The 26735-nt window shown below is 37.2% G+C and overlaps 1 protein-coding gene across 2 annotated transcripts in view; it reads right to left on the bottom strand.

The window, feature by feature from the left end:
• LOC129740680 (alpha-mannosidase 2) overlaps positions 1–26735 on the bottom strand; it is a 313476-nt gene that overhangs the window by 268438 nt on the left and 18303 nt on the right. The window contains exon 1 of one of the 2 annotated variants that reach the window (XM_055732440.1): positions 9256–9289. The exons of the other annotated variant lie outside the window; for it this stretch is intronic. The gene's annotated coding sequence lies outside the window, so the exon portion shown is untranslated. Of the gene's footprint in view, positions 1–9255; positions 9290–26735 lie in introns of those variants that run through there. 2 annotated transcript variants of the gene reach the window in all.

Raw genomic sequence — 26735 nt, 5'->3', positions numbered from 1 at the left:
AAATGACATGAAACCCAGGTGGTAGTGGGTGGAAGGGCTTAACGAGTAGAAGTCGAATATTGCTATCTTATGCCATCTTGAAATCCAAGATGGCAGCTTTCTATAAACTTTAAAAGTGCTCTAAATCATTGAATATCGCATGAAACCTCCAAAATAAGGGTGTTTGTCAATTGCGATAAGTTATAAAAAGTTTATTTTTGCATTCTGACGCTATCTTGAATTCCAGGACGGTGGCTTCAGCTGAACTTAAAAATACTGTAAATGAATGAAAATAGCATGAAACTCCCAAATATATTGTATTGGGTGCTAAAGCTAAATGATAGAAGTCAAATATCTCTTTTCGCGTTTCTCTGAAAATCTGTAAGTGACTGAAAATCCCACAAAAACCACCACAATACAGACCCTGTTCGTTTTTGGCAACATTCGATTTTGGAAACATCGAATTTGGCACATGCGCCTAAATCAGACGGTTAACAGAAACAACATAGCCTTATATTTTCCGCTAGAATAAGGCCAATACAATTTAAACATAATAGCATGATATGAATAATAGAATTACATAAATGGCAAAAAAAACAAAAACTATAAACAAAACAAGAAAAGTGCTAAATGCATTAGAAACATAATGAAAAAATAATAAAAGTAATTTAAAATGATCTAAATTGTCTTAAAATAGTAGTTTTAATGTAGTATTACGTGAAAAAAAGTTGTGTTCAAGCGATTTTCATTGATTAACAGTATTTTAAATTCAGTGGAAGCTGCCATCTTGGATTTCAAGATGGCGTCGGAAAGAAAAAAATCGACTTCTAGTTTAGCCCTTTCACCCAATACCCGTATAGTGGTGGTTTAATGCGACTTTTTGTCAGCATTAAGCATTAAAAGTTGAGCGGATGCCGCCATCTTGGATTTCAAGATGGCGTCTGGTAGCGAAATTCAACTTCTACTCGTTTAGCTCTTTCACCCGATACCCATTATGTTGGAGTTTCATGCGATTTCAAATCATTTACACCATTTTAAAGTTCAGCGGAAGCCGCCATCTTGGATTTCAAGATGGCGTCAGACAACGAAATTTGACTTCAACTCCCTTTTCATTCAAAAAGTCTGTCCTCATTTACTGTATTAATGATTAACAACTCAGAAATGAGGAACTCAACCTTAGCGTGTAATTGGTTGGCTTGCGAGAGAAACGTCAAATCGTAGCTTTTTTTGGGGTCATCATTAAACCATAATAAAACTATGAATTGACTCACGCCATGTTGGTTGCGAAATCGAAGGGCACAAAATGACGCCATGTTGATGGATTCACAATGCAAGCATTGGAAAATATTTTTTCAGGCCTTTTTCCATCAATTCCATCATGATTGACCATCAGATTTGACGAGGCGCATTTATTTTAAGATACTATTTCATATACATTTTACCTAAAATCTTGACTGGCAGTAGACGCACAATATATGGTTAAAACATTGTTTTTTTTAACTATTAATTTTACCAGATCATATCTGAATAATGCAATCATCATTCATCAACCATTATGGTTGCTGGAAAAAATAAAAAAAAAACTCCGAGAACTGACAGAACCGAAAAAAACAAAAATTTCTAACATGTTTAATAATAGCTTTTTAAAAGCTTTGGTGACCAACATTGATGACCTACAATTATATGTCTTGATGACGTTTCTAGGGTAGGGCCAAATAGCCTGATTTTGGCTTTATTAGAGTCCAGGTGATATTATAGAATGCGCTTTAGCTTTTTATGGAGATTAATGCGATAGTCCAAACGATATTTTGCTGACCATAATAAAGCTAAAATTGTTACTTGGGTTAGAAAGTGCAGATTTTAAAGGCTACTGCTGCTGATGGTTTGTTTTGATTTGACCTTCCGGTGGAAAAAAGACGGAATGGATATGGAATCCCAGATTTTGAGGCGGCTTTAGCTGATTGCTTACTTTGATTTGGCCTTCCGGTAGAAAAAGACGGAATTGGCATAGAAAGTTCAAATTTTTAAGGCTGCTTTTACTGATTATTTGCTTTGATTTGGCCTTCCGGTAAAAAAAAGGTGGAATTGACTTTGGAAGCGCAGATTTTGAAGGCTGATGTTACTGATTGTCTGCTTCGATTTGGCCTTGCGGTGAAGAACAAACGGATATTGGCTAAGGAAGTACAGATTGTTATGGCTTTTGTTGTTATTGTTTGATTTGACTTGGCCTTCTGGTGGAAGAAGACAGGATATGCTTAGGATGCGCAGATTATTAAGGCTGCTGCTTCTGATGCTTTGTTTTGATTTTGATTTTAAGGCTTCTCCTGCTGATTGTTTGTTTTGAATTAGCCTTCTGATTGGGAAGGCTGTTTAAGAATGTGTTTTTTTGCGGATCGTTCCGGCTCTGGAAAACAAAAGCAGAGCGATAGGAAAAGCGCTCATTGGGAAGGTTTTTGTGAAGAATATTTTCGGATTGGATGAAGAATATGCAAAAAAATAATATAACTTTAAGATTTGAAAAGCTTTTGCAGAGAATGGAATGGAGAATTGAGATGAGGGATATCTGCGACATAAAATTTTGTATTTTAGGAAAACAAAAGTCTGTAAATTATAGATTATATTGAGAATAGAGTTGAGAAGGAATGTAGGGACGAGATAAAGGATAAGCAGAAATTGAAAAATATTTGTTGGATGGAGAATAAAGATGAGGAAAATGGAATAAAAATTAAGCATACTTGGTAGATAAAATTTTGTTCCAGAAAAAAAAACAAAAAGTCGACGCGTAAAAAGTAACACTGAAAATAAATAAAATAAAATAAATGTCTATGGCAACGTTTGTTATTATGGCAACACTAGGCAAAAAAAAACAACACAAAGTCAGTCATTGATCTATTCTTGTGAGTGAAAGACGTGTCTGAGTGAATCTCTGTATTCACAATCATAAGAATCGTAAAATCACGACACATACCAATTCCTTTTATTACATTGCTAATTTGCCATCGGGTTTTTCCATGAAGCTCAAAGCAGATAAATTGGAAAATATTCCAATAACATTTGAAGCCATTGTCATTTTGGTTCGCTGAAAATCAATCCTGAAGTTTATAAAACGTAGAACGAAATAGTTCAGCATTAGTGTTGTCAACTCGGGAATGTCCCCATTTGCAAATGATTGTTGCCATCATCGACACCAGGCTGTTGCTGCTTCTCTGAAGTGACTTCCTGAGACATTCCGGGGCAGCCGTTTTCACAAACAACTTTGAAGTAGATGTTTTCTTTCAATTTCTAGCTTCCACTTAAATGAAGCGTCTTTGTAGCAGCCGAAGGAATAAGATGAAGGCGATAAAAAATGGCAAAAAACCTCATCAACATCAGAACCATCAACGGCACCACCTCTGGGACTGTTGACTGGAAGTGGAACTCTGACTGATTGCTTTCTGTTTTTTTTCGGGGTCTCTTGCTTCTTGATTTCCAATTCATATTTTTACACCTACACAAAGGGAAGAAGATGGTAACCAATAAAAAGACGATAGGGAAATCACACGCGTTTTTTCTTGAACTTCATTGGATTTTTTCGAGCATCGCAATTTACACCACAGTCGGCTACAACTGTACTGGATTTGACAGAAATCTTTGGTTTTTTTTTCTCGAATCAATCGGAAAGCTTAAGCAAAGAATTTTCTGCCGCCAAAGATGAAACGCCGAGAAATAAATAAATCATCAATCTCACAATTTTGCGAAATTATCCTTCCTCATTCTTCGCGCTTCGTCCCATCGAAAATTTACATAGAAAGAAATATCTCGATACTGACGAGAAAAAAAAAATGAAACACTCGAATACGCAACATTATAATTTCCCAACGCCCGTGCACCGGATGGAAAATATCGACGAAAGTAAGGGCTACAGAAGATGATAACGGAAGATAGCACCGCGAACATCTTGGAAAAATATGGATGCCTTTGGGTGTAAAACATGAACATCTAATGGGCTGACAATGACGCGAGGCCCCTCCGGGAAAAAAAGATTCCGACCATTCCGTTCGTTTCAAACGCGTTAATTTTTTTCCTGAGAAATAGAGAAAACACATCTCGACCTAAGTGAAAAATCAAAAAGGTTTCTTTACTGACTTACCGATTTCTACAAACTTTACAACTTTGAATTACTTATTTCTCAAGATTTTGTTTGTCAGACAAATTTTTTTTGTTTGGTTTCGGAATTTTGAAGCAGATATCAAAATCTAGAGGTAATTTTTTTTCAATGGTTTTCTAACGAATTTACATGTCTAAGAAAAACATTTAGGTAAAAGGGCATTGCAATTGTTCATTTTTCAATTTTTCTTTTCAGACATACAATTATTTTCAAGATGCCAAAAGACCCTAGAGTTTGAGAATATCAAAAATGACCCCAAATCGACTCAGTCTAATGTTCAATAAATTAAAAATATAGGCTGAATTTGATAGATACACTATTATACGCATTATTAATTATAAACATTGTTTACACATTCCACTTTTCATTCTTTCTCTGAAAATCACAATTATTTTTTGTTGCCGGAGCTCTCCTCCGGTCGAGGAAAAACAATTCTTCGAATGAACTTAAAATTGCAAAGCAATGCCATTGAACACGGCTACATCCTATTGACGGCCGAGCTGCTGCTGCTCATGAAAAATGCATAGCTTATTGCTTTCATCTCGGCAGTCAAAGGCAAATTTCTTCTCCGGAAAAGCCTCCGGAGCCCGAACTCCCAAAGGTAGGCAACCAATCGCAATACGCACTTGTTCTTTTGCAGCCGGGGTGTTTTCGGTTCGACTTTTCCGGGAAAATGTTAGTACAACACAATCGTATCCAGCCGTTGTCGCCTTTCTATTATTAAAAGGTAGTTCCGGAGCCTGGGTTCGGTTTTCCGGAATTCCAGTTGAAGACATGCAAAGTCTCCCTTGATGGGTTATTCATATTTTACACCTGAACACCATCGAATGAGTTCGGTAGCAAATGAGGTGCAATCTTCCTCGTTTTCTTGATGTTTCCCGGATAGCATTAAGTCGGTACAATTTCAACGTCAGCCTCTGTGAGAAGTATCATTTGCATGGGTCAACAGTGAAGACATCGTTTGGGAATCCTTCGAATGGAAAACTCTGGGAAAATGGAATAGCGATTTTAGAAGGAGAGACTGTTAGTTGGTAGCAAGATAATAACACCTTGCTAGAATTACGTACCTGCAAAATCAGTACGTTGATGCAGCTTAAACTGCAGCTCGACCGAACTTATGTTATCTTTGCTAAACTGCCTGCACATTGTAAGCGACATGAAGTTAACTTTGGAAGTCTTAAAAGGGGTGAAACATATGTGTCCGATAAATATAACAAAGCAAAGCATTCTTATTTTATCAAGTTTAACAGAAACTGAACTCGAAAACATGCTCTGATGCCATTCTGTTAGTGTTCCATTTTTATAGAATGACTAAGACTTGTAGTCCATCGGCCTGTCAGTAAACCAGTTTGACAGTCTCCTTGTTTGTTGATCTGTCACTCTGTAAATCTTTCAATCTTTCAAACTGTCATTTTGTAAATCTTTCGGTCTATCAGTCTATCAATCTGTCAGCATGTCAGTCTGCCAGTCTGTCAGACTGTCAGTCTGTCAGTCTGTCAGTCTGTCAGTCTGTCGGTATGCCAGTTTGTCAGTCTGTCAGTCTGTCAGTCTGTCAGTCTGCCAGTCTGTCAGTCTGTCAATCTGTCAGTCTGTCAGTCTGTCAGTCTGTCAGTCTCTCAGTCTGTAAGTCTGTATGTCTCTAAGTTTGGCACTCTGTCAGTCTGCCAGTCTGTAAGTCTGTCAGTATGTCAGTCCGTCAGTCTGTCCGTGTGTCAGTCTGTCAGCCTGTCAGTCTGAAAGTCTGTCAGGCTGTCAATCTGTCAGTCTGTCAGTCTGTCAGTCTGTCAGTCTGTCAGTCTGTCAGTCTGTCAGTCTGTCAGTCTGTCAGTCTGTCAGTCAGTCAGTCTGTCAGTCTGTCAGTCTGTCAGTCTGTCAGTCTGTCAGTCTGTCAGTCTGTCAGTCTGTCAGTCTGTCAGTCTGTCATTCTGTCAGTCTGTCAGTCTGTCAGTCTGTCAGTCTGTCAGTTTGTCAGTCTGTCAGTCTGTTTGTCTGTCAGTCTGTCAGTCTGTCATGCTGTTAGTCAGTCAGTTTCTCAGTCTGTCATTCTGTCAGTCTGCTAGTATGTCAGTCTGTCAGTCTGTTAGTCTGTCAGTCAGTCAGTCAGTCAGTCTGTCAGTCTGTCAGTCTTTTATTTTGTACGTCTCTCAGTCTGTCAGTCTGTCAGTCAGTCAGTCTGTCAGTCTGTCAGTCTGTCAGTCTTTTAGTTTGTACGTCTCTCAGCCTGTCAGTCTGCCAGTTTGTCAGTCTGCCAGTTTGTCAGTCTGCCAGTTTGTCAGTCTGTCAGTCTGTCAGTCTGTCAGTCTATCAGTCTGTCAGTCTGTCAGTCTGTCAGTCTGTCAGTCTGTAAGTCTGTCAGTCTGTCAGTCAGTCAGTCTGTCAGTCTGTCAATCTGTCAGTCTGTCAGTCTGTCAGTCTGTCAGTCTGTCAGTCTGTAAGTTTGTCAGTCTGTCAGTCTGTCAGTCTTTTAGTTTGTACGTCTCTCAGTCTTTTAGTTTGTACGTCTCTGTCTGTCAGTCTTTCAATCTGTCAGTCTGTCAGTTTGTCAGTCTGTCAGTCTGTCAGTCTATCAGTCTGCCAATCTGTCAATCTGTCAGTCTGTCAGTCTCTTAGTCTGTCAGTCTGCCGATCTGTCAGTCTGTCAGTCTGTCAGTCTGTCAGTCTCTTAGTCTGTCAGTCTGTCAGTCTGTCAGTCTGTCAGTCTGTCAGTCTGTCAGTCTCTTAGTCTGTCAGTCTGTCAGTTTGTCAGTCTGTCAGTCTGTCAGTCTGTCAGTCTGTCAGTCTGTCAGTCTGTCAGTCTGTCAGTCTGTCAGTCTGTCAGTCTGTCAGTCTGTCAGTCTGTCAGTCTGTCAGTCTGTCAGTCTGTCAGTCTGTCAGTCTGTCAGTCTGTCAGTCTGTCAGTCTGTCAGTCTGTCAATCTGTCAGTCTGTAAGTTTGTCAGTCTGTCAGTCTGTGAGTCTGTCAGTCTGTCAGTCTGTCAGTCTGTCAGTCTGTCAGTCTGTCAGTCTGTCAGTCTGTCAGTCTGTCAGTCTGTCAGTCTGTCAGTCTGTCAGTCTGTCAGTCTGGCAGTCTTTTAGTTTGTACGTCTCTCAGTCTTTTAGTTTGTACGTCTCTCAGTCTTTTAGTTTGTACGTCTCTCAGTCTGTCAGTATGTTTGTCTGTCAACCTGTCAATCTGTCAGTCTCTTAGTCTGTCAGTCTGTCAGCAAATCAGTCTTTCAGTCTGTCAGTCAGGCAATCTGACAATCTGTCAGTCTGTCAGTCTGTCAGTCTGTCAGTCTGTCAGTCTGTCAGTCTGTCAGTCTTTCAGTCTGTTAGTCTGTCAGTCTGTCAGTCTGTCAGTCTGTCAGTCTGTCAGTCTGCCAGTCTGTCAGTCTGTCAGTCTGTTAGTCTGTCAGTCAGTCAGTCAGTCTGTCAGTCTGTCAGTCTGTCAGTCTGTCAGTCTGTCAGTCTGTCAGTCTGTCAGTCTGTCAGTCTGTCAGTCTGTCAGTCTGTCAGTCTGTCAGTCTGTCAGTCTGTCAGTCTGTTAGTCTGTCAGGCTGATAGTCAGCCAGTTTCTCAGTCTATAATTCTGTCAGTTTGCTAGTCTGTCAGTCTGTCAGTCTGTTAGTCTGTCAGTCAGTCAGTCTGTCAGTCTGTCAGTCTTCTAGTTTGTACGTCTCTCAGTCTGTCAGTCTGTTAGTCTGTCAGTCAGTCAGTCAGTCAGTCTGTCAGTCTGTCAGTCTGTCAGTCTGTCAGTCTGTCAGTCTTTTAGTTTGTACGTCTCTCAGTCTGTCAGTCTGTCAGCCTGTCAGTCTGTCAATCTGTCAATCTGTCAATCTGTCAGTCTGTCAGTCTGTCAGTCTGTCAGTCTGTCAGTCTGTTAGTCTGTCAGTCAGTCAGTCAGTCTGTCAGTCTGTCAGTCTGTCAGTCTGTCAGTCTGTCAGTCTGTCAGTCTGTCAGTCTGTCAGTCTGTCAGTCTGTCAGTCTGTCAGTCTGTCAGTCTGTCAGTCTGTCAGTCTGTCAGTCTGTCAGTCTGTCAGTCTGTCAGTCTGTCAGTCTGTCAGGCTGATAGTCAGTCAGTTTCTCAGTCTATAATTCTGTCAGTTTGCTAGTCTGTCAGTCTGTCAGTCTGTTAGTCTGTCAGTCAGTCAGTCTGTCAGTCTGTCAGTCTTCTAGTTTGTACGTCTCTCAGTCTGTCAGTCTGTCAGCCTGTCAGTCTGTCAATCTGTCAATCTGTCAATCTGTCAGTCTGTCAGTCTGTCAGTCTCTTAGTCTGTCAGTCTCTTAATCTGTCAATCTGTCAGTCTGTCAGTCTGTCAGTCGTCAGTCTGTCAGTCAGTCAGTCTGTCATTCTGTCAGCCTGTCAGTCTGTCAGTCTGTCAGTCTGTCAGTCTGTCAGTCTGTCAGTCTGGCAGTCTGTCAGTCTGTCAGTCTGTCAGTCTGTCAGTCTGTCAATCTGTCAATCTGTCAGTCTGTCAGTCTGTCAGTCTGTCACTCTGTCAGTCTGTCAGTCTGTCAGTCTGTCAGTCAGTCAGTCTGTCAGTCTGACTATCTTTTAGTATGTCAGTTTATCATTTTGTCAGTCTGTCAGTCTGTCAGTCTGTCAGTCTGTCAGTCTGTCAGTCTGTCAGTCTGTCAGTCTGTCAGTCTGTCAGTCTGTCAGTCTGTCAGTCTGTCAGTCTGTCAGTCTGTCAGTCTGTCAGTCTGTCAGTCTGTCAGTCTGTCAGTTTGTCAGTCTGTCAGTCTGTCAGTCTGTCAGTCTGTCAGTCTGTCAGTCTGTTAGTCTGTCAGTCTGTCAGTCTGTCAGTCTGTCAGTCTGTCAGTCTGTCAGTCTGTCATTCTGTCAGATAGTCATTCTGTCAGTCTGATAGTCTATCAGTCTGTCAGTTTGTCAGTTTCCCAGTCTGACATGCTATCAGTCTAGCAGTCTTTCAGTCGATTTATCTGTCAATCTTTCAGTCTGTCAGTATGTCACTTGTTAAAGGTGCTGTTGATTTTCACATTGAAAATCAAATTGAATTGGTTACAAAGCTTATCTGGTTCCAAAGCAGCTTCACATAAAAATTCACTGTTTGTGTTATCAATCCTTTGGATTGGACAAAGTCCCTGTAATTTGAGTGGGTTTTGAGAAATTGCATGAAATAAACTTACTCGATAGCTTCAGTAAACATGCAATCATACCTGAAAATAAAAGACAAAGAAAAAGTTAATTTTGTTGATGGGTTTAAAAAAAAGGAAAAGATAGATTTAGGTATTAAAATCTGAAATTATATGCATGACCGATATGTCAACCATACAACCCAGAAAACAAAAGGCCAAGCTTCTTATCGGCTCATTATCCTTCGAGAAAGACGGTAGGTAAAGTTTCCAAACTCAGGTGTATCTTGCCTTGCTGCCTTGCCTGGATTCGTAAACCTTAGATCAGAGCTTCCGAGAACTCTGAGCCGAGATTAGCTGCCCCATACATCACTCTGATGCATAAAACATGCCCTGGTCCGATGCTGTCCCAGATCTTCCTTCTGAGATGGCAGCAGCAGCAACAATTCATGGCTACCGAACCAAGAAGGTAGCCTTCCACTTCAATAAATAATCGTCGAATGAAACTGACTGCGGAACAGGATGGACAGTGTTGAGCAAATTTTTGGATTGGAACAAATTTGTACCAGTTTAAAGCTGCCCATCAATGCCCGTCAGTTGGAATTGCTTTGGTAAATCATCAATCTATTAAAATAATTTTAATTTATGAAAGTAGACCAATCATCCCAGAATCGTCGGATTGAAGCAAAGTACATGATACATGGGGCTGAAGACCTGAGACATTCTTTTTCTGGGATTTTCATCCTTGGGAATGATTCATCCTTAGAAAGACCTGAGACATGATACCTGAGGAATGAGCTGTGAGAGTTGAGGCTAGTAAAGAGAAAAGTAAAATAAAGGAAATGTCTCATGTCTCATGTCTCATGTCTCATGTCTCATGTCTCATGTCTCATGTCTCATGTCTCATGTCTCATGTCTCATGTCTCATGTCTCATGTCTCATGTCTCATGTCTCATGTCTCATGTCTCATGTCTCATGTCTCATGTCTCATGTCTCATGTCTCATGTCTCATGTCTCATGTCTCATGTCTCATGTCTCATGTCTCATGTCTCATGTCTCATGTCTCATGTCTCATGTCTCATGTCTCATGTCTCATGTCTCATGTCTCATGTCTCATGTCTAATGTCTCATGTCTCATGTCTCATGTCTCATGTCTCATGTCTCATGTCTCATGTCTCATGTCTCATGTCTCATGTCTCATGTCTCATGTCTCATGTCTCATGTCTCATGTCTCATGTCTCATGTCTCATGTCTCATGTCGCATGTCCCATGTCTCATGTCTCATGTCTCATGTCTCATGTCTCATGTTCCATGTCTCATGTCTCATGTCTCATGTCTCATGTCTCATGTCGCATGTCGCATGTCTCATATTTCATGTTTCATGTTTCATGTTTCATGTTTCATGTCTCATGTCTCATGTCTCATGACTCATGTATCATGGCTCAAGTCTCATGTCACATGTCCCAAGTCTCATGTCCCAAGTCCCATGTCCCAAGTCTCATGTCTCAAGCCTCATGTCTCAAGTCTCATGTTTCATGGCTAATATCCTAAATTTCATGTCCCATGTCTAGTGCCTTATGTCTCATGTCTCATGTCTCATATCTCAAGTATCATGTCTTCTATCTCTTTTCTCATGACTGAGTTTTCATGTTTCATGCCTTAGGTCTAGTGTCTAAGTTCTCACCTTTCATGCCTCAGAGCTATGCTTTTCTCAAAATAAGTCTCCAAGATTTTTCTCTAAAATAGTCTAATTTTGAAGCTAGCGGAAAGCTAATCATATTTTTATAGAAATGACCACAAAAATTTTTGAATTTTCATTTTTTTTTTTTTTTGATGATTTACTTTTCTCTTACATCGTACAAAAAAATCTATCCTGCGTTTTAAATTTCTGTCCAGTGGCGATCCTTGACTTTGGAGTTTGAGCGAACACTCTCCAGCTTTCCTTATTCGATTTCGAGCGCGTTACACTTATTTTCCGAAATGCTCCAAACTCATAACCTAACTACCGAGATCCAAAAGAGAAGGCAACGCTCGAATAACAACTCTCGCTCTGGCTCTCACCCTGGTATGTTCCTCATCGCACCGGGGAGAAATGCCAAGCCTGCTACGGCCAAACTCATAAGGATTCAGTCGATGTGAGTGCACAGTTGTGCTCTCGGAATGAGTTTCCAATGAGGAGCTCACACTCGTTTCCTTGAAGAAAGGGTGAGTGATGATGATCAGTGCGCAAAACGTATTATAATGCTCTTGGTTGATTAAAGGATAGTTGATATTGTTAACGGTTTTGTTTGAGATGAATGCTTGCACTGACGAGAGAAAAACTCAACTGATGTTAGTTGGGTAAGGGTTATACAAAAGTCTTCACGTAGAAATCTTCCCAGAAGCATCGTACGATGTAACAGTCATAAGTACCGTGCTTGCATTCACCTTCTCTCGCAAAAGCTCGGATTCATTGTACTTCCCTTACATTATAATAACGTTCCTAGTAATCCGCTGAAAGGTGTCATCGGACTTGCAAATTGCAAGGTTTTGCTCGATTTGTCTCGCAGAGGTTGTAGCTATCGCTAAAGACGGCAAGCATGAGAGAGGAAGCAAATTCGATCCTACATAGGATCCATCCAGTTTGAGCATGCAGAAGGCATCCGTGCATGAGGATTGAGGATGCATGCATTTATGAGCACCATTCAGGCTGGAGTAAGTGGTGAAGGGTTCAGAAAGAAGGAGTTTCGCAGCCAAATCATCTCAACTTCATCCAACCAGACAAAGATCTTAGGATGTAGTGAACCGAAAATCTGAAGCGTGATAATTGTACAGTGCAATACACATGTAGATAGGGAACTCGGAATCTCGGAAAAGAAACTGAACTACTTCCTTCCGCACCCACACGAGAGCAAAGACTGATGACGGGGATTTCCCGTAAACGAGAAAGCCGTTAACGTAATGCCGTCATTCGGTTTTCTGGAGATTGCTCTCTATCTGAGATGAGGATGTGCCGCCGAGTGGGCGTCTGTAGGGCTGTCTCTATCATTCCGTGTCTATACAGGATGAAACAGGCACAAACTGCACACGGTGATATATAGATTCTAATTAAATCCTACCTCGAGTTAGTATCGAATTCAAAACTAGCCTCAGCAGCTAGTTAAATGTTAAAACTTCCGGAAATGGAAGGAATGAGGATTTCCGGAAAATTTCTTACGCTACGGTGTGGCGGTTAGTTTCAGCTTTTTACGACAAACCGCGAAAACACCTGCCGCAACATAAAGCGCTCTCCTCGAGGGCCCGGGGGTGTTTCTACATATTTATTAGGACCGGGCCGATGATAGAGGCTAAAGTTTTGCTCGTTTTGTGTGGTTTAGTAAGTTTATGATTACGTGGCACGTGGTTTTGCCACGTTTTTCGGCGCAAAGATAACGGTAAAGGCAATTTGTATTCTGGACTGCTAAATAATTCTAGCTGGATCGAAACAGCGCTAGAAAGCATTGAACCGTGGAAATGTTCGCGCTAGATTTAATTTTATTTACATCAAATCTATTCCACGAAAAATGGAATCGATTGCTTAAATTCGAGGGTATTTCACCATAACAGGTTCTTTTCGAAGTTCAAATTTTACTACCTATAAAATAATTATCGTTTCAAATGTCAATTACAAATTATACTTAACCAGCGACTGTCAAACACCCCGAGATAAAAGGCGAGCATCAGCTGAATTATTCTAAATTTATGCACTCGATGCTCATGAATCACCGGAATTCATTTCTGACTCACCGGAACGTGCTCGTTCCAACCATTATTCGCACCCCTAGCAGGTCCCGTTTTATTTATGGATTTTTCATACTACCGCCGGAATTGAACTAAATTGACCATAGAATAACGACGACGCGTTTGCATGCAAATCCGCAACAGTCAACCACTTCACTCTAGTCCGGCTCATTTGCCTACCATTGGGACCAATTGCCACCGCACTAATGAATGGTTTAATTAGCAGTCAAATTGTTTTTCTATGGTAAACCGTCGGAATACAGTTTCACATTTCTCCTTCGCGGACAGTAATATTCTCGTCAGCATCAGTGTCAATAGTAAGCCACATTCAGGAAATTAAATTCTTTAAGGGTGCCCTGGGTTAGTAAACATCTGTTTGTTGCAGGCAGGGTTTTTAAGAGATCAAACAGAAGTAAATACTAGGTTTGGTTCAGTAGCATGTATTTAATAACTTAAAACAGAAAAAAAAACTTTGATATCATTAAATATAAGATAAAGTATAACTTATTTCTCACTTCTTACTTCTGTCCTCTTTTGTATCACGTCTCACGTCTTATGTCTCAAGTCTTATGTCCCACGACTCACTTCTCACGTCTTGCATCTTATTTCTCTTGTTAAGAGACTTCTTACGTCTCATTTTTCACATTTCACTTCTCTCATCTCTTGTTTCATGTCTAACACCTCACGACTTTCCACGACTTATTTCTCGTTTCTTTCGTCTTATGACTTCTTTCTCATGTTAAGTGTTAACTTCTCATGTCCCACTTCTAATATCTCATGCCTCACTTCTAACTTTTCGCCTCTCAAGTTTCACGTTTGACGTATCCTGTCGCATTTCTCCCGTCACGCTCTAATGACCAATGTTTCATTTCTCGTGTCCCATATTCTGTCTTAGTTTTCAAGTCTCGAGTCTCAAGAGTCTTATAAAACTCACGAATGCATTTACCTACCACAATGGAGACAATATACATACATTATTTCATCTTCTGGTTAAAGCGATAAAAACTATACAAGTTGGACGATATTCGACCCCTGGTACAATATTTACCGTTTACCTCATTGGAACCAGAATGACCTAAGCTGTTAAACGGTCGTTAAATAAAATAAACAAAAACCTTATTGGACAATTCTTTCAAAAACACCATCTGATTTTTAGAGATCTGGATGCACTGCCGATCGTAGAGAGAACAACAAGGCGTTTTATCATATCCGATCGAAACCGACTCCAAATTTCAATTTTTACGATCGTTTACTCATTTATGGATAAAAAAAATACCCATTTGCATGATATTTTCAGCTTTATTCAACTACTAGCTGATTCCATACGAACTCCGTTTCGCTTTCGACTTGAAATATGTCATGAACAGTTTGAATGAATATCAATTGCCAAGCATTTTCCAGATGCATTTCCGAATGCATTGTTGAGCAAAGATTACAATAATGTTGAACACGTAATATGGACGATCACTTCTCCTGTCGTCTGCTAATAAATTTTAAATCAGGAATCTATTGACCGTGTCAAAAATCCCCTTTGTATGCATTTTCGTCTCAAAGTGATACAAACTCACGTAATTGTTGCAAAATTAAAACTAACAGTTATTGCAAAAACAAATTAACATTCAAAATGAAAGATCCCCTTTTTTCTCGTTTGGTACAAATAATGAAATCGAAATCAATTGACTGTCTAAATTTCGACTTGATCTTTGCTTGACAACGAAATTATTGCCAAAATGTTAAACTCCTTCCGGATGCCTATTCAAAAATATCCGAAATCGATTGCCTTTCGTTCAAAACTTCCGTGTGCTCTTTTTTAACCAATCCATTGTATAATACCGTGAATATCGCAAAAATAAAAAACAGTGAAAGATTCACAAGGATGACCCCGTTTGCCACCCCCGACCTCAAACCTGAAACCTGAAATAAATTACTCGTCCTTCAAAATTTCCATGTACTCATCTCAATCTGATGCATAATCACGACCATATCGCAAAAATAGTGAACAATTTCTATAATCGACCCTATTTGTCGACCCCTGGCAAAAAACAATCGACACCTAAAATCGATTGCCCGTTCCTGAAAACTATTATTAGCAAATTTTCATCCCAATCCGATGTAAAATAACGTCAATATCGCAAAAACAATCAATAGTTAATATGGACAACCCTTTTGGTCGACCCCTGACGCGAAATTTGATTTTTTCTATGCGCAAATTTTCATTTCAATCCAATGAATAATAACGTTAATATCACAAAAATTTTAAAAAGGTAATATGGACGACCCCTTTGGCCGGCAGTTAGCAACGCACCGAGAACCAATTAGTTTGGAATGGAATCGGTTCAATATCAAAACATAAACACTTTCGCTTATTCGCGACGTCTGCACATTAGCAACATTGTAACCGATGCTGATGTCAACATTCGTCGCATAACCAGATGACACCAGATGAACGAGACCACCCAGTGAGATCATCCTTCGGATCGCGGGAACCATAACAAAGATAAACACTTGCATTGTTCCCACAGTCGTGCCATACTAACCAGAACTAACAAGTTAGCATAAGACACAATTGTAGTTTAGTCTTAAGTGAGGATTCGAATAAAGCAGAGCGCAGCTCTGAAAATTATATTTTTTTATCCTTCTCGAAAGAGAAAGAAATAACTGGCGCCCGAATAGGGACCAGCCTTGTGAAATTAGTTCAAAACTGTCAAGTGCCGAAACCAACTGTTAGAATTCCTACGTAAGAGTAACGCAATCAAACAGTAACACCACAGTGAGTACCAGTTAGTGAAAACCGTTAGAAGTTTATCACAGCTGCAGTTTTGAAAGAAATCTTCCAGGATCGCGATAAGCAGCCGTCGATTTGGTTCCCAAGTATCCTGAGCAGCTAATCACTCGCTCATCGAAAAAAGGGCTCACTTAACCAATCGTACTGAGAAGGGGGAAAGTCACAGGCGCTGGTTCTACCTCGATTTGGTTTCCAACTGCAAGCCCGGTAGCATCGTAGTTGATCGAGGAGGAGGTAATAGGATTCGATAACGTTCGACACGCGCTCCAGAGTGTTCCTGATATTCACCGTAAGAGGCCCGGAACTGGACATACGTATCCCGCAATCTCGTGGAGTCCCCACAAGATGTCGAAAACTAGTTGGTAAGCATAACTAATAAAAAGAATTTTCTTCACAGCTATGAAAGAAAAATAGTGAAGTGCAAACAAAAATTTAAGTGAATCAAAGAAGTGAAAAAAATATAAGCAAAGTGAAACAAAGAAGTGAAAAAAAATATATATCACAAAGTGAAACGAATAAATGAAAAATAAAAAATCAAAGTGAAGCAAATGAATGCAAAATAAAAATTTTCAAGTGAAAAATAAAAATATATATATATCAAGGTGAAACAAATAAATAAAATATTAAAAATAATAAAGTGAAACAAAAAATTAAAAATAATAAAAATATTTAAGTACTAAAATCATCGAAAAATTAAAATAACAAATAATAACACACATCAAAGTGAAAAAATTGAACAACCCACAACAGTTTCTACACAAGAAAAAAAGTAAGTAAACAAGTTTTGTTTTCCTAATAAACTCATTTCATTAAAAAAAAATCTGGATCAATTAACAGAACTTTTGAATAATTTTCATCTAAAAACAAACAAAATGGCGCAAAACCCAGTTGTCGAGGACATTTTGAACAGGATTGCTGCGCTAGAAGCAACCAATTTCCCTAAATCCACTCCTGATTATAGTGATCCTCCACTTTACTTTACTAAACCTGACGGAACTTCCGTTAACACAGAATCTTTTGAAAAAATTCCCGATTTAGTCAAAGATTTGCCTATTTTCAGCGGAGACCCAAGTGAACTTAATAATTGGGTAAGTGATGTTGACAGTTTAGTAAAATTGTATCAGACAACTCCCACGCAAAACTATGAAGCACAAAATAAGTTTCATATGGTATGTAAAACTATTAGAAGGAAAATAAGAGGAGAAGCGAATGACGCCTTAGTCGCTTAAAATGTCGGAATAAATTGGAACGTGATAAAAAAGACTTTAATAACATACTATGGAGAAAAACGTGACCTAGAAACACTTGACTATCAATTAATGACAGTACAACAAAGAGGGAAAACACTTGAAATTTATTATGACGAAGTAAACAGATTACTTTCTTTAATTGCCAATCAAATAAAAACGGACGAAAGGTACGCTCACCCTGAAGCTTCGAAAGCCTTGATTGAAACTTATAATAAAAAAGCAATTGACGCCTTTATTCGAGGTTTAGATGGAGACATTTATAGATTCATACGAAACTATGAGCCTACTTCTTTAGCAGGGGCTTATAGCTATTGTATTGATTTTCAAAATGTAGAGTGCCGAAAAATGCTCACCAGACCAAAACATTTCGAACATAATACAGCTCCTAGAAATCTGATTCCACTCAGCCCACCAAGATTACCACCAAGACATTTGAAACCTATTCACAGGATTCATCCTCAACAACCACAAAATTTCAAACCAATCCAAAGAAATTTCCCGCAACCTCAATTCCAAAATTTCAGACCTTTCCAACAGGCACCACCAAATTTTAAAAATTTCCAAAACTCCTTCCAACAACAACCTAGAATACAACAAAGAAACCCATATCTTCCACCACCAGAACCCATGGATGTGGGTAGATCAATTAGATCAAAACAAGTCAATTATGGAAATAGACCCCAAAATTCTACCCAAAATAATCCGATGAAAAGACCCAGACTTTTCAATATTAAAACCAATAATTACGAAGGACCAACCGAAGACTTTGAAATTGACGAACGATGGGATTACTATCCCACTGACGATGAAGAGTATTATCCAGAACATTCTCACACTTTAGAACGCTATACAAGACAAATAGACATACAGGAACCTGATGCACCTGAAGAACTCGCTGAAGAAGCCGAGTTGAATTTTTTAGGATGAAATCCGCCTTGCCGTATTTTTTATTTTATGGTAAGGTCAAAGAACCTTTAAAAATTTTGATTGATACCGGCTCCAATAAAAATTTTATTCACCCACGATTTGCTAAAATTTCACATACCGTGAAAAAACCATTTTATGTATCCTCTGTAGGTGGAGACATAAAAATTGAAAAATTTTCTAGTGGAAAACTTTTTGCTCCACAATGTAACGTAATGATAAAGTTTTTTCATTTAAAAGAACTAAAATCCTTTGATTCAATCTTAGGACATGACACTCTCAAAGAATTAAAAGCTGTTATTGATACTTCCAATTGCGAAATGACTTTAGATAACAAACTTATTGTTCCTCTATTACAGTACAAGGTACAAGAGGTTAACAAAATAAAAATTCGAGATGAACATCTTGATAAAAAAATGAAATTAAAATTAGAGGAAACTTTGAAAAATTTTGAGGATCTTTTCCAACCTTCAGATGAAAAGTTACCTTTTACAACAAAAATAAAAGCTGATATCAGGACTTCTGATGAAAACCCTGTCTACAGCAAAACATATCCTTATCCACAAGCATTGAGACCTGAAGTTAATAAACAAGTACAAAAACTTTTAACTGATGGTATCATAAGACCGTCAAGATCACCCTATAATTCACCTGTTTGGATCGTTCCAAAGAAAATGGACGCATCAAATGAAAAGAAATATAGAATGGTCATTGACTACCGAAAATTGAATACGAAAACAATTAGTGATAGGTATCCTATTCCTGATACCTCCACTGTTCTATCAAATTTAGGAAAAAATAAATTCTTCACAACTTTGGATTTAGCATCGGGATTTCATCAAATCCCAATGTCTGAAAAGGATATTGAGAAAACTGCATTTTCCGTTAACAATGGAAAATACGAGTTTATTCGTTTACCATTTGGATTGAAAAATGCACCTGCAATTTTTCAACGCGTAATGGACGATGTTCTGAGAGAACATTTAGGAAAAATTTGTCATGTTTACATAGATGATATCATCATCTTTGGTAAAACTTTGGAAGAACATTTAGAAAATTTAAAAACAGTTTTAGAAACTTTGAGGGAAGCTAATTTCAAGATACAACCGGATAAGTCCGAATTTTTGAAAACTGAAGTAGAATTTCTTGGTTTTATTGTTTCTGAAGAAGGATTAAAACCAAACATGAAAAAGGTAGAGTGTATTCGGAAATACCCTCAACCTAAAAATTTGAAAGAACTGAGAGCCTTCTTGGGACTCTCTGGCTACTACAGACGTTTTGTGAAGGATTATGCGAAAATCGCAAAACCACTTACAAAACTTTTAAGAGGGGAGGATGGCCACCGCCAAATCTCCAAATTTAATTCCAAAAATACAATCATAAAACTCGACGCTGACGCAATCAACTCTTTTAACACTCTGAAAGAAATTTTATCTTCCAATGACGTTCTTGCTTTTCCAGATTTTAACAAACCATTTATCCTTACAACAGATGCTTCAGATAAAGCCTTAGGTGCCGTACTATCCCAGCAGTTCGATGATGGAGAGAGACCGATAACCTTTATCTCTCGAACATTGACGAAAACCGAGGAAAACTACGCCACCAACGAAAAGGAGATGCTCGGAGTGGTTTGGGCATTGCATAACCTACGCAACTTCATCTACGGTGCACAGCTGAAAATCTACACCGACCACCTACCACTAACCTTTACACTTTCGCCAAAAAACAATAATGCAAAGCTAAAACGTTGGAAAGCATTTCTTGAAGAACATAACTACGACATGCACTACAAACCTGGCAAATCCAACGTAGTAGCAGATGCACTTTCTCGTATCCAAATTAACTCATTAACCCCAACGCAGCATTCGGCTGACGATGATGACAGTTCATATATCCCTGCAACCGAAACACCCATCAATGTCTTTAGAAATCAAATAATCTTTCAGACTGGACCTATTTCATCCTATGAACATAATGTCCCTTTTGAAGGATACAACAGACACATATTTATTGAACCACAATTTAATTTTGAGTTTTTGAAAAACAAACTTCAAAGATATCTAAACCCAGGAGTAATAAATGGAATATTAACTGAAGAACGAACTATGGGACTCATACAAGAGATCTACAAATCTCATTACAATCCCAGAACCGTGAAAGCTAGATTTTCTCAAAAAAGGGTTGAAGATATTGAAAATGAAGAACAACAATTACAAGAAATAAAGGACATACATAATTTTGCTCATCGTAACGCTAAAGAAAACTCATTACAGATGATAAAAAAATATTTCTTTCCTCGAATGCACAAACTGATCGATAAATATGTAAAGACATGCGAAATTTGTAAAATGGAAAAATATGAACGTCATCCACAAAAATTTATACCAGTTAAAACACCAATTCCGAAATACCCTGCAGAAATTATACACATTGACATATTTGCATACAACGCAAATTTTCTATTTATAACATCCCTTGATAAATTTTCCAAATATTTAAAAATGAGACCTATAAAATCGAAAGCCATCTCAGATGTAAAAGAGGTTCTCATGCAACTTTTATATGATTGGGATCTACCAGCTCAAATTGTAATCGACAATGAAAGTTCTTTTGTATCCAATGTTATAGAACAACAAATAAAAAATTTAGGTGTTCAAATATTTAAAACTCCTGTAAATCATTCAGAGACAAATGGCCAAGTCGAAAGATGCCATTCAACCATAAGAGAAATTGCGCGATGCATCAAATCTCTTAATCCAGAAATCACAGTTAATCAGCTCATGCAAGAAGCAACACATAAATACAATAATTCTATACATTCTTTCATTAAAAATACACCCAAAAATATTTATATAGGAGAAAACGGAGACTATTCCTATCAAGAAATGGCTTTAAACCGAGAGAAAAATAATGAACGAATATATCAACTGTACAAACAAAAAGAAGAAAAAATCATACCGAAAAACTATCAGTCATATAAAATCAATTCTTTTGCATATGAAAAAACCAATTCAAATAGCAAACGAAAAAGCAGATACAATATGGTCAAAGTTAAAGAAGATCATAATACTTATATTATTGATTCAAACAATAGAAAAATTCATAAATGTAATCTACGAAAAAACCCCACTGATTAAATAATTTTTTGTATCGTTTCAGTGCTAGCCTGCTACTTTTCGTGTCTATAATTCAGGCTGCAATCCAAATACACGACCTTACAAACAATCCATTAGCCATTGTACCTCTCGGTCAAGCAAAAATAAAGATAGGTTATATACGTATATTTCACCCTATTGATTTGGCTCAGATAGGAGAAACAATTGCCAATATTAATAGAGACATACAAAACAATCCTTCTACTAACCCACTCTATGAACTAATACAAATAAAAAATTATAAATTGCACGAAACATTCTTGAAAATCAAACCATTTGTAACTCGGAATAAAAGGTGGGACACAATCGGAACAGTTTGGAAATGGATCGCCGGCAGCCCCGACGCAGAGGACTTACGAATGGTGAACTCTTCAATCAATTCCTTGGTTGAACAAAACAACAGACAAGTTCTTATCAACGAAGCCATCGATAAGCGAATTCAAGAGATAACCGATATTACGAACCAATTTCTAAAAATCGAGAACGAGCGAGAAAAAAATCATTCCATTGAGATTAACCAACTGATAATTCTTTCAAATCTTGACTCCTTGCAGAATCAAGTGGAAACATTAGAAGAAGCTATTCTAATGGCCAAACATGGCATACCCAGCAGCAAGCTTTTATCCATGAGAGACTTTGCGAAAATTTCAACATTCCTACAAAGTCATGATGTCCATATAAATTCTTTTGAAGAATTATTGTCACAATCAAAAGCACAAGTTTTGTTAAACAACACCCACATTATTTATATGCTGAAAATCCCACAGATGTCCAAAAATGTTTTCGAATATGATTACATTGATTCAATTATTAAAAACACGAAACGCATAAAAATTAACAATAACTACGTAATCAGAAATTTTTCACATGTCTACGAGTTGACCGAACCTTGTGAAAATCGAGATGATTTCTACCTTTGTGACGACACCAAGCTAGATCATGCCAACGAATGCATCTATAAACTCGCAACAGGAAAACATTCTAATTGTACTTTTGAGAAAGTATATTCAGAAGGACTTGTGAAACGCATCAACGAAGACACCATCCTTATCAATAACGCTATAGCTGAAGTATCATCAAATTGTACTGAATCAAGCCAAGTACTTACCGGATCATTCATAATTCAATTTGGTCAATGCAATCTTCACATCAACGGAGAACAATATTCAAACTTCGAGTTAACCGTACCTGGAAGGACATATTTTCCAACAACTGGTCTTCGAGTCAACGAGATTCATACCATAGATGCACCACCTGCGGAATATCTTCAAAATCTAACCATCGAACATCGAGACAAACTGGAGTACCTGAAGGTGCAGAATCATTCATTGACATGGAAACTAAACCTTTTCGGATCCTTTGGAATTGGAACAATAACTCTAGTAATTCTCGCAATAATAGTTTACTGCTAATTATCAGGACGCCGACCTACTTCAATTTTTTCCATTCGATTCAACAAGTCGACAGAAAAAGTTGAAATCAAAGAGTTAGACACATTGCTGACATCAGAGAATGGAAATAAAACTGAGTCAACAGAGGAATTATCAGAAGAAAGGAAAAAAGAACTCCAAGCTTTCTTCGATGCCCCAACTCCATTAAGAACCATTCAAAAGTAATCTTTGCGGACAAAGATGCTTAAGAGGGGAGGAGTTAGCAACGCACCGAGAACCAATTAGTTTGGAATGGAATCGGTTCAATATCAAAACATAAACACTTTCGCTTATTCGCGACGTCTGCACATTAGCAACATTGTAACCGATGCTGATGTCAACATTCGTCGCATAACCAGATGACACCAGATGAACGAGACCACCCAGTGAGATCATCCTTCGGATCGCGGGAACCATAACAAAGATAAACACTTGCATTGTTCCCACAGTCGTGCCATACTAACCAGAACTAACAAGTTAGCATAAGACACAATTGTAGTTTAGTCTTAAGTGAGGATTCGAATAAAGCAGAGCGCAGCTCTGAAAATTATATTTTTTTATCCTTCTCGAAAGAGAAAGAAATAACTCGGCTCCTCACACTAAATTTTATACCTCAAATCGATAGCTCGTCAAAACTCTCGTGTACCAATTTTCGTCTGAATTCGATGTATAATAAAGTCAATATCGCAAAAATGGCCGACCCCGGACCAAAATAGAGTACCTGGAATCAATTGCCCATCTCTCAAAACCCCCATGTACATATATTCTTCACCATCCGACAAAAAATTTCGTCAATATCGCGAAAACAATATTTGTCTTGCATGGACGACCTGCTTCAGAAGGGGTCATCCGAAAATCTGAAAACATTTTTCATCATTCTTGGTCCTAATGAGCATCCATGCCAAATTTCAGCAGCTCTCTATAGCTCTTAAAACGGCTGAGCCTATAGAGGACAAACTAACAAACAAACAAAGATTAACTCTTTCATTGAATTTTAATACCGTAAACTGGGGGAACTTTGATCATCGGGGTGACTTTGATCAACATGAAATTTTTACAGATAATCATCATTAAATAAATAAAAAGTTAAAATATCTGAAAACTGTGAAATACGTTTGAAAGCCCATAAACTGAGTAAAAAATAAGCCAAATTTGGTTTTTATTAGAAGATTTTTGATATTACTTAAAATGTAATTTTGAAATCTTAAAATATCTGGTTTTCGAAGGTTCACAAACAAACATCTCTCCTGATCAAATTCAAGCATTTAGGAAGAAATGGGTTTTTTTATGTGAAAGTTCAACTTTTTTCTTTGGTTTAGTTTAAGTGTTATTTTTATGGTAATTTGGTGATAATTTTTAGATATTGAAAATAAAACGGTGATTTTCGATGAGAAAGCCCGTAAAAGTTGCTGAAACCCTAACAAATGGTTCAATTTAAAGAAAAAAAAGAACATAGGAACAGTGCGAGGACCTAGGGGATTTCATGAAAGCAAAATTTAATTGGTTTTTGTGACCGAAGAAAATTTCGAAATGTTTATAATTTTTACCCTTAGATGTATGCAGGCACATTGTCGTTCTTTTGATTATAAATGTTTTCGAAAAAAAGAACGTTGAGAACATCAGTTAAGTCCTAACAAAAATTACTGTTATTAATGTTTATGACTTCTGTGCTAAATGGCACCATAAAAGTAATTTTGAAGATGTTGAGGAACGTAAGAACCATTCTGATTAAAGTTAGCTCGAAACTCGAAATCTGATTTTATAAAAAAAAAACATTTAATTATAACCACCAAGCCGTTAGAATTTACTGCAATCGATGATCATGATTTATACTCCTCACCTCAGTTAGTGATTTAAAACTTTCAGGTATTACGAAAAAGCAACCCCTTTCAAAATACTCGAAAATGAATTAAAAAAGTGATCAAAGATCCCCCAGTTTACGGTACCTTAAACTAGATCTTGAAAGCGAAAAAAGTATAGGGCAAAGCGTGGCTTTTTTCAGACGACTTTAAAGTTTTAGACTTTTGAAAAAATCTTCATTTGCTATTTTTTATTATATATCTACTAACAGGGTCGTAGGAAGAACTGCCTCATTGGGGGAGGGGGTTTCGGTGAAATTTTTATTTCTATAACATTTTTGCTTGAAAAATGTATGTTTAAGGAATATTTAAAAAAAAAGTGATTCTAAGAGTATCTCATTATTCGGGTTTAAGTTCTTTTATAGTATTAGTTATTCATTTGAAATCATAGCTTTCGAAAAAGAGACTTAAAAGTGTTCAGTGTTTTTGAAGCTTTAAAAAATAAATGAGGGATCTTGAAGGCTACATTTGATGGAAAAACTTGTATGGGATTCAAATAAGATTTATTTTCAACTCTTGAAAACCTCAATACATTCAATACAAACTAAAAGTTTGAATATTTGTTTTTAAAGTATAAACAATGTTGATAATGCTTAAGTACAAAACAATTAAATATATTTCCCGAAGAATTTTTCTGAACCTGAAGATAAAATCATTTTATCAACTTTAAATCATCATTAATACTTCATTTCATTTTTAAAATCCAGCGAAAAAAAACTTAAATTCAAATTCAGATTTTTCAAAGAACATAATTTTGATAATGAGTTCAGATCTTATTTTATATTAGTGGTTTTCACCTGTTTTGTTTCTTGTTTTGAATTTTAAATCCGAATCTAAATTCTGCATTTTTTCCTAAACAAAAATTTAGGATTCCTAATTTGAAATCGATTTCTGAATTTAAATTCAATACAAAAATTTCCAATAATTATTGACAGATCGGACATAATCCTTAACCAGAAATTTCTTATTTGAATATTGAATCTCTGATTTTCTATATGAATTTTTCTTCAATTATTAATTTGTAATCCCACTAAAGAATCTGAATGAAAATTCCGAATGTGTAACTCTGATATTTAGATTCTGGATCACCATAATGGAACTTTTTTAGGTTTCAATTCTGCATGAGAATTAAGTGTAAACATTTCAAATCCAAATCTTATAAATTGTTTGTTATCTACAAGTTTTTCTTTCAATATAACGGAATGATGAGTTTCAAGCATAGAAATTGGATCAACTTTTGTTTTAAATGCAAAACTAAGATTCGAATCAGCATTTTGTCTCAATGATGAACCGAATTAAAAATCAAGATTAATAAACAGGATACAGATTCCACAATCCGCTCACAGGCAAAAAATTTAGATTTAATAATAAAATTTGGAATCAGGACATCGAAAATGATTCAATCTTAAGCTAACCACATAGGGGACAAATCTGGAATATTATATTTAAAAATCTTGTAACATTCAGGCATTCGATTTCAAAGCTCACAACCCAAAATCTGGGCAATTTCCAGGCAAATTAATGAATTCTTCTACTTCAATCAAGAAGAAAAAAACTCAGAAAGAAACATCAGCCAGTTTATTTGCATAAACTTTATTAAAATAAAGTTTGGACAAAAGAAAATTATTGTTATCACGCAATTAAATTTTTTTTGATTTTACAAATAAAGTAAAAACATTCGGGCAAAACCAGGGCAATCAGGCAACCTTATTGAGTCTTATCTTATTAAAAAATCAATATTCGAGACTAAGGACTGTACCCAAAATTCATGCACCATTAGAGTGCATAACAAAAAAAAATCCTTATATTCCACGCGGCACCCCCAAGGTTGGTGTCTTTAGGTGAAAAAATGACTTTCTGAAGGTTTCAGGTCATTTGGCAGAAGCACGAGCTGGTGCAAAGGACTTGAAATTTGTATGAAGATTTTCGACAAAATGTATGAAAAATAGACATACTTTCACTCTTTGTATTCTAAAATATGTTTCCAGTATGCTAGAAAACTCAGAGTTCCAGGAATTATAGTTCAAACAATGACAAACAAGTTTGTAGAGAATTGTGATGCGATACGAGTTGACTGTGATGAGATATCCGCAATTGAATGTGTGATTTCTTCGCATTTCTTTGATAAATAGTGATCGAAAGATCGTTTAAACCAAAACTCTTTTTTCTAATAACAAAACAATGCAGCAGTTCATAGTTTTTCAAATCTTTCTTTAAACTTTTTTGGAAAAATATCCATCCAATTTCAAATAACTAATCACAGTCAACTCGTACCGCCTCACAATTTCCTACAAACTTGTTTGTCATTGTTAGAACTACAATTTTTGAAATTTTGAGCTTTCTAGCATAGGTACTGGAAACATATTTTAGAA

The sequence above is a fragment of the Uranotaenia lowii genome, chromosome 1, assembly GCF_029784155.1.
Source record: "Uranotaenia lowii strain MFRU-FL chromosome 1, ASM2978415v1, whole genome shotgun sequence".
Lineage (NCBI taxonomy): Eukaryota > Metazoa > Arthropoda > Insecta > Diptera > Culicidae > Uranotaenia > Uranotaenia lowii.
The sequence above is the reverse complement of the archived record's forward strand: the minus strand, read 5'-3'. Positions and strand labels throughout refer to the sequence as shown.